Genomic DNA, 14,389 nt, shown 5'->3' with positions numbered 1-14,389 from the left:
TGAGTATTTCTTATTTACATTTCGATTGTTATTCCCTTTCCCGGTTTCCAGGCCAACATCCCCCTAACACCTCTCCCTCCCCTTTTCTATGGGTGTTCCCCTCCCCATCCTCCCCCCATTACCGCTCTCCCCTCGACAATCACTTTCACTGGGGCTTCAGTCTTGGCAGGACCAAGGGCTTCCCCTTCCACTGGTGCTCTTACTAGGCTATTCATTGCTACCTATGAGGTTGGAGCCGAGGGTCAGTCCATGTATAGTCTTTGGGTAGTGGCTTACTTAGTCCCTGGAAGCTCTGGTTGGTTGGCATTGTTGTTCATATGGGGTCTCGAGCCCCTTCAAGCTCTTCCAGTCCTTTCTCTGATTCCTTCAATGGGGGTCCCGTTCTCAGTTCAGTGGTTTGCTGCTGGCATTCGCCTATGTATTTGCTGTATTCTGGCTGTGTCTCTCAGGAGAGATCTACATCTGGCTCCTGTCTGCCTGCACTTCTTTGCTTCATCCATCTTGTGTAATTGGGTGGCTGTATATGCATGGGCCACATGTGGGGCAGGCTCTGAATGGGTGTTCCTTCAGTCTCTGTTTTAAACTTTGGCTCCCTATTCCCTCTCAAGGGTATTCTTGTTCCCCTTTTAAAGGAGTGAAGCATTCCCATTTTGGTCATCCCTCTTGAGTTTCATGTGTTCTGTGCATCTAGGGCAATTCAAGCATTTGGGCTAATAGCCACTTATCAGTGAGAGCATACCATGTGTGTTTTTCTGTGATTGGGTTACCTCATTCAGGATGATATGTTTTAGTTCAATCCATTTGCCTATGAATTTCATGAAGTCATTGTTTTTGATAGCTGAGTAGTATTCCATTGTGTAGATGTACCACATTTTCTGTATCCATTCCTCTGTTGAAGGGCATCTGGGTTCTTTCCAGCTTCTGGCTATTATAACCAAGGCTGCTATGAACATAGTGGAGCACGTGTCTTTTTTATATGTTGGGGCATCTTTTGGGTATAAGCCCAAAAAGAGGTACAACTGGGTCCTCAGGTAGTTCAATGTCCAATTTTCTGAGGAATCTGCAGACTGATTTCCAGAATGGGAGTACCAGTTTGCAATCCCACCAGCAATGGAGGAGTATTCTTGTTTCTCCACATCCTCACCATCATTTGCTGTCACCTGAGTTTTTGATCTTAGCCATTCTCACTGGTGTGAGGTGGAATCTCAGGGTTGTTTTGATTTGCATTTCCTTTATGACTAAAGATGTTGAACATTTCTTTAGGTGTTTCTCAGCCATTCAGCATTCCTCACCTGTGAATTCTTTGTTTTGCTCTTAACCCCATTTTTTTTATTAACTTGAGTATTTCTTATTTACATTTAGAGTGTTATTCCCTTTCCTGGTTTCCGGGCCAACATCCCCCTAACACCTCCCCCTCCCCTTCTTTATGGGTGTTCCCCTCCCCATCCTCCTCCCATTGCCGCCCTCCCCTCAACAATCACGTACACTGGGGGTTCAGTCTTAGCAGGACCCAGGGCTTCCCTTTCCACTGGTGATCTTACTAGGATATTCAATGCTACCTATGAGGTCAGAGTCCAGGGTCAGTCCATGTATAGTCTTTAGGTAGTAGCTTAGTCCCTGGAAGCTCTGGTTGCTTGGCATTGTTGTTCATATGGTGTCTCGAGCCCCTTCAAGCTCTTCCAGTTCTTTCTCTGATTCCTTCAATGGGGGTTCTATTCTCAGTTCAGTGGTTTGCTGCTGGCATTAGCCTCTATATTTGCTGTATTCTGGCTGTGTCTCTCAGGAGAGATCTACATCTGGCTCCTGTCTGCCTGCACTTCTTTGTTTCATCCATCTTGTCTAATTGGGTGGCTGTATATGTATGGGCCACATGTTGGGCAGGCTCTGAATGGGTGTTCCTTCTGTCTCTGTTTTAATCTTTGCCTCTCTCTTCCCTGCCAAGGGTATTCTTGCTCCCCTTTTAAAGAAGGAGTGAAGCATTCACATTTTGATCATCCGTCTTGAGTTTCATTTGTTCTAGGCATCTAGGGTAATTCAAGCATTTGGGCTAATAGCCACTTATCAATGAGTGCATACCATGTGTGTTTTTCTGTGATTGGGTTACCTCACTCAGGATGATATTTTCCAGTTCCAACCATTTGCCTATGAATTTCATAAAGTCGTTGTTTTTGATAGCTGAGTAATATTCCATTGTGTAGATGTACCACATTTTCTGTATCCATTCCTCTGGTGAAGGGCATCTGGGTTCTTTCCAGCTTCTGGCTGTTATAAATAAGGCTGCTATGAACCTAGTGGAGCACGTGTCTTTTTTAGATGTTGGGGCATCTTCTGGGTATATGCCCAAGAGAGGTATAGCTGGGTCCTCAGGCAGTTCAATGTCCAATTATCTGAGGAACCTCCAGACTGATTTCCAGAATGGTTGTACCAGTCTGCAATCCCACCAACAATGGAGGAGTGTTCCTCTCTCTCCACATCCTCGCCAGCATTTGCTGTCACCTGAGTTTTTGATCTTAACCATTCTCACTGGTGTGAGGTGAAATCTCAGGGTTGTTTTGATTTGCATTTCCCTTATGACTAAAGATATTGAACATTTCTTTAGGTGTTTCTCAGCCATTCAGCATTCCTCAGCTATGAATTCTTTGTTTAGCTCTGAACCCCATTTTTTAAAAGAGGTTATTTATCTTCATGCAATCTAACTTTGTGAGTTCTTTGTATATTTTGGATATAAGTTCCCTCTCAGGTGTAGGATTGGTAAAGATCTTTTCCCAATCTGTTGGTTGCCATTTTGTCCTAACCACAGTGTCCTTTGCCTTACAGAAGCTTTGCAGTTTTATAAGATCCCATTTGTCGATTCTTGATCTTAGAGCATAAGCCATTGGTGTTTTGTTCAGGAAATTTTCTCCAGTGCCCCTGTGTCTGAGTTGCTTCCCCCCTTTTTCTTTTATGAGTTTGAGTGTATCTGGTTTGACGTGGACGTCCTTGATCCACTTGGACTTAAGCTTTGTACAGGGTGATAAGCATGGATCGATCTGCATTCTTCTACATGTTGACCTCCAGTTGAACCAGCACCATTTGCTGAAAATGCTATCTTTTTTCCATTGGATGGTGAAACCATTCTTTAATGGGGTCTTGCATTGTTGACTAGTCTTACCTTAAACCACAGAGATGAATCCACCTCTGCTCCCTGAATGCTAGGATTAATGGCATGTGTGACTACACCAGGAAGTAAAACATTTTAAACAATGCTTTATTAATTCTTTGACAATTTTGTGAAATTAATTTCGAACTTATTTACCTGCCTCTCCAACTTCTCCCTTCACCATCCTCTCTACCCTCCCATCCTTTCCCATGTAGCTTTGAGATTTCTTTTTTCCTTCCTCATATAATCCCATTTTGTGTTGCTCAGATAGGCTTTGATGTGGAACCTGTCCTGCCATGTAGTCAACCTACCAGAAGTCACATAGTTAACGAAAACCAAGCAGTCTTCTCCCCGTAGTTATCAAATAGCAATAGCTCTTTAGCTACTGGTGGGATTTTGTGCCTACTTTTCCTCTCTTACATCGGAATTCTCTGTGTCTGCACCTTGTACAGTTCTTGTGCATGTTGTCAGAGTAAATGTCAGTTCATATGTGTTCCCTCCCTGTTGTGTCCATTTCTTTGTTATCCACCACAATGTCTCTTGCATCCTTTCTGCCTCCTTTGTGAATGTGATCTGTAAGGTTTGATGGCTAGAAGTGGTGTGTATGTACCTTTTAGGGCAGAAAATTCCATAGCCTAAGAAATGTTAATTTAATGCTAAAATTTACTGTGCTATTAAATAAAATTTAATTATAATTTTCTTTTAAGGTATAATAAGAGAGAAAGGAAAAATTAAGCCATCTGTCTTTCTTTTTGATATTTTCCCCCATAAAGAGACATGAGAATAATTCAATCTCACACTTCCATTGCATGTTGAATGTGTACATCCTTGGCAGTGAAGGCATCTCTCAAGATTTTCTAGGACTCAGAGTATGTGGCTATACATATACATATATATATATATATATATATTCAAATATGATAGCCAGAATATTAAAATTTTATTTATGCTTGTTATATTTACCTAACTTCCCTCATCCCATCCTTGGATGCTTCTACTGTTTATAATTCTTTCAACATTGTCCCATACATAGTCTATTACCCACCTCACCTCCCTGCATTGAAATCTGCTTCTCTGTCTCATGGATTCCATTCTGGTTTCCTTCCTTCTACTTTAACTCATGTGAAAAGAACAAGTATATAAAAATTAGTAGCTATGGTTCATAGATCAGAGAGAATGGCAAGTATTTGTCTCTGTAGGACCAGATTACCTGACTTTATATATTACCCAGTTTTATCTATTTTCTTGTAAATTACAGTTATGAAGAATTTTATTATGTACATGTACATTACAGTTATTTATTCAATAGTTGAAGGACATTTAGTCCATTCCCTAGACATTGTGAATAAGGCAAACAGGACATGGTTGAGAAAATATCTCTGGAGTACTTTGAGTGTATGTTCAAGAGTTATGTACAGTACGGCTATATTATATGGATGTCATATTTTTTTCTCAGGATCATAAAGTGGCTTCCCATCATCCTTAAGATAGAATTTGGCCCTTTAATAAACACTGTGATGTGCTCTATCCTTTGTTTGTCTGCTTGGAAGATTCCCTCTCTGGCCTGACTAGTTTGAGGTCATTCTATTTCTCTGAGTTTGCCATATGGTTTAGATTTATTTATCATTTATGTATATGAGCTTTTGGCTTGCATGTATGTCTATTTACCACATGCATGCATGGTGAAGATCAGAAGAAGGCTTTGGCTCCACTGGTACTGGACTTACAAAGAGTTATGAGACACCACATGAGCACCTAGAATCCAAACTGGGTCCTCTACAGGATCACCAAGTATAACTAGTGCTTTTCACTTACTAATCAACTCTCTAACCCAGCCATGGTTTCTCAATGTATACATTGTGACTGCTTCTTTTAAGTATTCTCCTCTGACTCTTGTCCAGACTAAACTGTTTAAAATTAAGTTGAACTAACTTCTAGAATACTACAGCCCTAGGTATGCTGTGAAAATATAATGAACAGCACATTTTCTGTAGTATCCTCTCAAACGTAATATGGAAAGATCTTATTTTACAGATTTTCATGTTAAAGCCCTGTCTCCCATCTAACTGACTTTGAAGGTAGGGCTTTTGTGACCTACTTGAGGTTAAATAGGTCATCCAATGAGACTGTGATCCACAGGACTTGCGTTCTTATGAGAATAGGAAGAAAAGCCCACCCCTCTATTTTACTCATAGAGATGGAGGGATATCATATAAAAACACAGCAAGAAAGTCACCATCTATGAGCTGAGGAGGGGGGACGCTTCACAAGTTGACTCTGCTGGCATTTTAGAACCATGGAAAATATTTTTTTTTTTGCTTTTTAAGCCAATCGCTCTGTGGTGTTTGAAGTAGACTGCTATAACCCTACAATATTCTAATTTATTTCATGTCTGCTTTCCTTGATTGCAAAGTCTGCCTGGTTTAAACGTTAGTTTAGGACTTAGCAGAACACTCGGCCCACATTAGGCTTGCACTGAGTGTTTATTCAGTAAACGAAAAGTAGTAATCCTTATTTTTTATTAAAAAAATGTGTGGCCATTAGAGAAGTCGTGTTTTTTATTCACTGTGTGTTCATAAGTATACCTAACAAAGACCAACTCAGTGCTTCAATTGAACATTTTTCTGATGCATGTTAAAAGCAGAGTGCAAACCTTTTATAACCAGAAGAAAGCCTCAGAGATCTGGGTCCAGCACCTATTACTTTGCTGACATGGGCTGAACAAAGGAAACAAAGACTAAGATTTCATTATTGCTTGACATGATAATCATATAGGTTCACAGAGAGTAAATCCTGTGAATATACATTCTTAGATTTCCAGCTTTTTAGTACATGGGTGAATGAGATTGTCCCATAGGCATCCTTAACAAGCCAGGATTTATATTTGAATTTTAATTTTCTAGCTGGACAATGAACTTCTTATGACTTGATGCCTTCTCCTCTATTACTCCTCATTTGCACAAATCAGTTAATATTTTCTCTGAGAATCATATGTGGGTGCTTAGTAATGATGCTGTTCTTTCCTTATCTTTCTCACGCTAGCTTTTCGTCACATCCAGAATATAAATACACGACCTCATTAAGACTAATGTTGTCTTCAACTTCTTCACAGCTCTGTCTTTGAAATAAGGAGAAACAATCTGCAGCAGAGAGTAGAATGAAACCCATGAATCTGAGTGACCTGTAGCATTTCTCATGCTTCAGTTTTAATGAGCATTTTATGAAACTTTCCAGAACTTTCTTTATAAATTTGTGAGACTAAGAAACACTTGTACTTTTACATGACTTGTCAGTTTCAGTGTATTCATGTAATTTCATATGTATCATTTACCAGAAATGCTGAAGCATTTTTACCAGCAATTTTCCTAATTGGTTTGGTTTCCTTTTCATCTTTTTCATGTAATGCATACTTGTAAGATAAAAAATTATCCAAAGTTCAAGTCTCCATATAAAGTAACTAAATCATTTTAATTAACTGTTTTTATTTATTCTTTGAGAATTTTGTGCAATATATTTTGATCATTCTTTTTCCTCTCATGCAGAAAACATGATATGGAAATCTCTTTCTTTTCATCTTTATTAACTTGAGTATTTCTTATTTACATTTCTTTTTTTTTAATTTTATAACATTGTTTTAATCAAGTAATGTAGCTGTTTGAAACAGGAAACTTTTTAAGACACCTCAATAGAGCCATGAAGGATTACTCTTACCAGGTTAACCTCCATGAATAAAAACCCAGATTGTGTGAAATTTGAATCCCACTCATTTGGCACCAGAATGAACAGAAGCCCAAGACCTTCCTAAATGTCTAAGACCTGACCATTTCCCTTTAAAGCAACAGCTCTAAGACAAAATCTTGCCAAGCTGAGGCCGAAATGTGTTGATCTACTTGAGAATCTCAAAAAGTAATGACATATGGATGGGCTGCCCATACAACAAAGAGTCTGAAACCCAGGAGACAAGTACTTTCCAAGTCCCACTTTGGTGTGACACAGCACATTCCCTTGTTATCATTCCAGGTATATGGCTCCTGTTCCACGCTCAGACTCCTATCAAGGTTTTAATTTTACCAAATGTTTGTATGATTTTAACGCATACTTTTTACATTAATCAAAGTCTTATAATCTGTGAGATGGATGACACAAAGAATAAGATCCAAATAGTGTATGAGCTAGCACGCCACACACAACCACATGGGTTCTTAACTCCAGAATGTACTTTTGTAGAAAGAAACCTGTGCTATGTTTTTTAATATTGAAGACAAGTATTCAAATATAGTCAGGAACCCAGATAGAGCTTACACCAGCAAGTGAGTAAGAAACTTACTTTTGAGTCTGAAGTCCAAGGCTCTGAATGGGCTGGTCAGGCCTTAGCTAGCTGCACCCACCCAGTGGCCATCACCAGACTTCTCAGGTATCCAGCTATATTCAATGTGAAGTAAAAAATATCCCAAGTCTTAACCAATATACAGGCTCTGACTCAGAAGTATGAGTTTAACTTTCTCTTTAAATAAGACAATTGGGGAAGGGGATCAAGCTTGAAAAACAGTAACACTTATTTTGGCAAGATAGCAAGCGAAATCTAAAGTACAAGCTATTATATCCAAATTAAAAGGCATTAAATAATAAACCATAATATTAGGGAGGGGGAACACATCAAACACAAGATAGAGTATGTCTAAACATCTTGAAATTATAATTTAAGGGTAAAAGTTGAAAACTTATGCTGTTTTAGATTAAGTGCACCTTTTTCCTGTTTCTCCCGAATAGAATCAGAGTTTATGATTTAATCACACCTCAAAGCTTTTCTCTCAGTACAAAGCAACCACTAAATACACACAAAATACTTATTTGTTATTTCCCTGGCTTATCCAACGTGCAATGCACACGACTCAATAGACTACAATTTGGGGTGAGTGTACACAAACTGAAAAACCACAACTCCAAGTTTCAAATTTGCTCTTAAACCATAGGACACACAGGTCATTTTTACTTCTCATGAGGATGTCACACTGTCATTAAATCATCAAATTTCCTTAGAATGACAAGAATTGTCAGTTGCCAATACAACTTTCAAAATACTTCATTTTTTAATGGCTGAATAAGGTCATTATAATTGTTTGCATTCTTCAAGTCTTCAGTACCTAACAATCTACCAAAGTTAAGAAGTCTAAGTTATTAAATGGTGTAACATCCTAAAAGTATCCAATTACTTCAGTATAAGCCATTCTAGCCCAAAGTCTGAAGAATGACCAAAATCAAATCTTTATTTTTTATAACTGTATGAATGTGATCCAAATGTGTCCACCACTAGTTTTCCCAAAAGAAACATGGTATAAATAAGCAAACTACAACTGCTCACTGATATGTATGGACTCCCTAGATGTCTCATTGGGCTTAATTGTAGACCACTCACAGTAATAGCTTTTTAGTATCAAGTGTACCATGGTGTTAAGCCACTTTAGCTCTTGCACATACATGTTGCCCTTGGGCTGATAAAGGAGAAAAATTTGAAGTATTATACTGTTAAGCTAAGTTGCATCCATCCTTTTAAATGGCATCAATATCAATGTCGTCATCCTTGTTGTCAGACTTCACAGTTTCAACTTTTGGTACACTGGCAGTCTTCGAATATACCACCTCCATATTTTCATCTTCGTCTTCTTCCTCACCACCAGAAGATTCCTCCTCCGCTTCCTTCAACCATTTAATAAATGGTTCTGCTTTGACACGAATCTCTTTGGCAAGTTTTTTTGAGACATATTTCTTAGAGGCCTTTTCTGACCAGCTGATAATGACCTCTTCTTCTAAAAGGTCTACATCATACATCTCCTTCAAGATATGTGGAATCTTGGCGATCAACTGAGCTTGATGCATTGCTACCACACATTCCAAACCATGAAAAAGGTACCGCTGGGCCTTTTTGTTGTTTCGACAAAATCTTAAAAAATAGCACCTGTATTTCTTGATTTGCTCTCTTATCATTTCATCAAAGAGAACTTCTGTCAAAACGAGAGGGCCCATGGCTTTTATATCCAGTCTTTTTGCCTCAGCCACAATGTCTTTATCAGATGAATCAATAATGCCCTCTTCTTTCTTTTTCTTAACAAAATCAAACAGGATGTTAACACGCTCTTCTACAGTTCTTTCCAAATCATCGCTAAGTATCAGACCTTTTGCATGGTCACTGATTTCATCCATTCTGCGCCTTTGAGCTTCCTCAGTTGTATCCTTCCCCCAATCGTCATCTTCCTCTTCTTCCACAGCATGTGGAGGACTAATTTCATTTGGTGGTGGAGGTGGTGGTGTCTCACTGGTGGATACAGAGCCATTTTCCTTGTCCTTGCCCTTTCTATTTTTCTTTTCTTTCTCTTTCTTTCCTGTACCAATGTCACTATTCTCAGGTGGGTTTTTGAGAATGAATGTACAGAGTTTATGATGTGTGTCAAGCATGCCTCGGTACCCACAGGCTTTACAAGAATTACCTACTGTTTGCTTCTTTGGATTGACATGCAGATCTGTTTCAGGATTCTCACACTCAGGACAGAGAACAAATTTTTTAATGAATCCATCCGACATGTCTTGCAGCTTATTCGCCTCATGAGATCCATTGACAATGTAACGGTCATTCTTAACATCAAACTGGGTCTGTGCTCCCAGCTCACAACCAAAATATTTGGTGGGATACTTTGGAGGCCGATTAAGCGCCTTTGCAACGTCAACCATGTTGACTATAACTGTCTTGATTCCATTTCCTTTGCCCTCAACCTTAGCAAGCAAACGGGGCATCTTGTAGCGATAGAACTGGTCTGACACGCTGCGGTTGATGTTGACAGACATTTTGGCTTATTAGTGACTTTATCAATAAGATGAACAGATCTTTGATTGCAACTTTTTGGTATCTTCTGTCTGGAGAAGAAGGGATGACATAAACAACTGCAAGAGTTCTTGGTCTCTGACATGAAAAATTTTTCGCCACTGAGGCTGTAAGCTTCTTGCTTGTATGCTATGTTTCCCCAATACAGGTACCAATGGCTGCGCCGACAGCTCCTGCTCCCTCAGCGGCTGTGAGTTTGTCAGCTCAAAGACCACCTGCGAGTCATAGGCTGCCCCTGCTGAGCGACCACATTGTAACTTCCGGAAAGGGGATCCAGGCCCTTCTCTCCCTCAGTTCAAGCCTGTGGGTCACCAACTTCTCCAATGGCGCCTCCCCTGTCTGCCATCCTAGGAAAACCGGAAACGTCGAGCCGGATCTGCCAACCGCAAAGTTGCGGATTTGGCGACTCCGGTGGCTTCAGGGCAGCACGTCCAGGCCAGGAGCCATTGCCTCCGTCGGAGCACTAGGAACGTGGCCGAAGCTGCGCCCAGGCTTCCTTCACTTGCTCCCTCAGCACACAGCCGGCCAACCTTCGCCCTCGTCCCCATGGCAACGGGACAGTCAGAGCCTAAGCCTGGCCTCCCTGTTCCAGCAGCCGGTGGCCAGGCAGAGGTGCGGCCTCCCTGAGTCACAAAGGCGCCTGGGGCCTAACACAGCCAAGGAGAACCCTTATTTACATTTCAATTGTTATTCCCCTTCCCGGTTTCCGGGCCAACAGCCGCCTAACTCCTCCCCCTCCCCTTCACTATGGGTGTTTTCCTCCCCATCCTCCCCCCATTATTGCCCTCCCCCCAACAATTACATTCACTGGGGGTTCAAGGCTTCCCCTTCCACTGGTGCTCTTACTAGGCTATTCATTGCTACCTATGTAGTTGGAGCCCAGGGTCAGTCCATGTATAGTCTTTAGGTAGTGGCTTAGTCCCTGGAAGCTCTGGTTGCTTGGTATTGTTGTTCATATGGGGTCTCCAGCCCCTTCAAGCACTTTCAGTCCTTTCTAATGGAAATCTCTCTAAATTTTTTTGACACAGAATTTCTCTGTGTATAGCCCTGCCTTGGAATTTAATCTGTGGATGGACCAGGCTGGTCTCAAACTCACTGAGATCCACCTGCATCTACTTCCCCAGTGCTGGGATTAAAGGCATACATTACCTCATCCAGTGAAGATCAATTTATTTTAGCTTTATCTATAAAATCACTATTTATATTTATCCCCTTCCTTTAGTATTTATTTGTTGTTAATTTTTTAATTTATTTTAATTGTTTTATATCATTTTTTTGGGAAGCTGGTTTTATTTCCCTTTTAATAACAGTTTTCTTTAGTTCTTGAGAATTCCATTATGGATACAAAGTATTTTGATCATTCATCCTCTACTCTTTAACTTGTCTTTCCATTCCCTCACAATTTTATGTCCCCTTTCGTAATAAAAAAGAAGCATATAACAAGTCCAGTTTGTTCATACAGTTTTGGATTTTGGTTGACCTAGAAGAGGCTATACCTTTAGACAAAACTGGCACTTCCTTTCCTAGAAGCCATTTCCATAGATCTTCAGCAAGCAGTAAGTATTCATTATTTCCTGCCCACATCAATGTCAGAATGCTTCTTGCCCGATCTTGTATAGATCTTGTGTAGGCAATAACAGCCGCTGTGATTTCACATGCAGCCTGTGGTATTTGATGGAGATGTGCCAGTTACCATGATCTGATTGTTGAATGCTACATATACCTATTAAAATATTACACTGTGTCTCTACCCACTATTATAAAATTTACTCTGTCAATTGAAAATAACACAAGATTGACCCATAAAATATATTACAATAGAAGTCCTATCCTATATGATTGGATATTACTGGACACTTTTTAGAAAATATTTCATTAGAATAAATGGAGTAATATTTAATTATTTATATGGGCCATGCTATTTTCTGTGTAAGAGATCCCTGAGTATTTTATTATACTTCAGGACTTTTTTTATACTTTTAAAAAAATCATAAGTCGAATTTAATACCTGAAAAATACTGTCTCCCAGAAATGAAATAAGTTATTGTTTAAAAATATAAAAGAAGGGTAAATGTAAGTAGCTAGACAGAATTAGAGAAATGTGGCTATACATACAAGTTTAGAGAAATGTAAGAAGTGACATGCCACTATTTGTTTGTGTGCAAAACAGAAGAACATACAACTCCTGATGTTATCATTTTTTGTCACATACAGGAAAGTGGACAGATGTGGCAATAATCAGATTATGTGACATCAGCCAAATTTTGAAAGAAAAATATAGTGTTTTTCTTCCCCATATGTGGAAGCTTCATTTTTTTCAAAAGACAAACAAGGTGGCCAACACTGGGTACTGGAGGGATGGCTCAGTAGTTAAGAACTTTTGCTGCTCTTGAAGAGGACCTAGGTTCAGTTCCCAGCACTCACATGGTAGCTTACAACTGTCCCAATATCAGGACCAAATAAGATCCAGATGAACAAAGATAATTTCCTTACATTTATACATATGCCATCAGATAGAAATTACAATGCATATATTTTCACTGGATCTGCCAATAACTGAGGGATCTTAGTACATCTACTATTGAAAAATGGGCTAATAGAAAACTTCAGCTTAGTTTACTCACTAGCAGAGATTTGAAGTACTGATCTAAAAGTATTTATTTTTAAAGTAGTATGTGGCACTCTTCTGAACATGAGAACACATTGGTGGTATTGATCATTTATATTATATTTATAGCTATTTATAGAGATCCGAGTAGCCAGAATATTGACCTAGCCTCTCCTAGTGCATGTAGGTCATGAATGATGGACAAAACACTATACAATGAGAATTGTCAGCTTTGGTACTCTCCTAGAATCTTTGCCCATCTTTTCTTCTGACTTTCCTCCATGACAATAAATGCCTTAGAACCATGGACCCAACGTCAGGAGCTAAAGAGAAGTCCTCCACTTATAGAGCTGAGGACTAATCTCTGGAAGGCCTCTCCATGTTCCCAGCTGCAGCTGCCATTAAGCCCAAGCCTACAGCTAACCCCCAACAATCCAAGGACTCCTGCCACAGGATCTGCCAGAGTTACCCTCTTTTCCCTCAGCGCTGGGCAATGCGGGCCCTCACTCCATTCTCAGCTCTGCTTCATCCAGTAGCAGGCACAGGGGTGTCCAAGAGCCTGGGAACCAGACAGCCACGAATCTCATTGCAGACCTTGGGACCCCTGAGCCAACTCCAGCTGTCTGTTCCTACACCTCAGACTGCACTTCCCCACCACTGGAGCAGTGTCCATGCAGCTTCCCACAGCCCGACCCCACACCATTAACCCAACAACTGCTTCTTACTCTCTTTGTCCCTGACGGTGGTGTCAAGACTTTATTTTTCCTTTGAGCCTTTGTTCAAAGTTGGCCTTTTCATCTTCTTCCTCTCCACATGTATGATATACCAGCCAAGAAAAAAACAAATGTGGCACAGAGCCACAGCCACAGCTTGACAGAACAGGCCCTCCCCAACCTCTCCTGCACCTAGGCCAGCCTAGGAAAAACAATGGAAAAACACGCATGAAACCAAAAGTTTTCAGGCTTTGTTTAAATGCTTGTTCTTTTTAACAGGAACACCTAAGACAACGTTCATGCTTCTCCGCCCAACATTTTTCACGCCTCTTTATTTAAATGTTTATTTTTCTCCCTAGCATTCATGATTTATGTCCAAAAGTTTCCCATTTGTTTAAATTTTCTTGAAGATTCAAAAGTTATCTAATCTACTCCGACAGGTCAAACCAACTATACTGAAAATCCTTAATTAGCAACCAGTTTTCTTTCACAGACAAACTGTTACTGCCTATCCCAGATACATAATTAACATGATATTTTCTCCCTCAGTCATCCAAAGCAGACTTAAAGGATGCTTACCAAGACAAAATTCCTCTAACACCCTTGCTTTTCTAGGATCATAACAACAGACCATGATGTTCTCTTAAGCAAAGCTTCACAGGCTCAATACATACCACTCACCCTATGCAAACATCCCCCTGCTGGGGTTCTGCACCTCTGTTGTGATCACCCTATGATTTTCCTACAGTGCTGCTTCCACAGATCTAGTTGAGATCGAATGCCATCTCCTTGGACCTGCCTGGGACAACAAAGATGCCTTCCACCAGACACCTCATCTGACTTAAGACTCCTGAGACACATGCTGAGATACACAGATGACAGCTGAGAATCACAGAGGACAGACTTGGGCCCTTCCAGCTACAGATGAACTTCCCTGCCAAAGCCAAATGACTACTGAACTCGGGGAAGTTGCATGATAGTAAGGAAAACATGATGTCTAGCTAGATTAATCTAATGCTGTTTAATACCAATGTCAATACCCTCAAACTGTA

The 14,389-nt window shown here is 40.1% G+C and overlaps 1 pseudogene across 1 annotated transcript; it reads right to left on the bottom strand.

Annotated features, from left to right (window-relative positions):
• Nucleotides 1–8,468: 8,468 nt before the first annotated feature.
• On the bottom strand, nucleotides 8,469–10,154 carry Eif5-ps6 (eukaryotic translation initiation factor 5, pseudogene 6; annotated as a pseudogene). The gene has a single exon (XR_015646703.1). The product of XR_015646703.1 is annotated as a eukaryotic translation initiation factor 5, pseudogene 6 (transcript).
• Between the last annotated feature and the right edge of the window lie 4,235 nt (nucleotides 10,155–14,389).

Source organism: Rattus norvegicus, chromosome X (assembly GCF_021556685.1).
Source record: "Rattus norvegicus strain SHRSP/BbbUtx chromosome X, alternate assembly SHRSP_T2T, whole genome shotgun sequence".
NCBI classification, from domain to species: Eukaryota; Metazoa; Chordata; class Mammalia; order Rodentia; family Muridae; genus Rattus; species Rattus norvegicus.
This window is presented reverse-complemented; position numbering and strand designations above follow the sequence as displayed.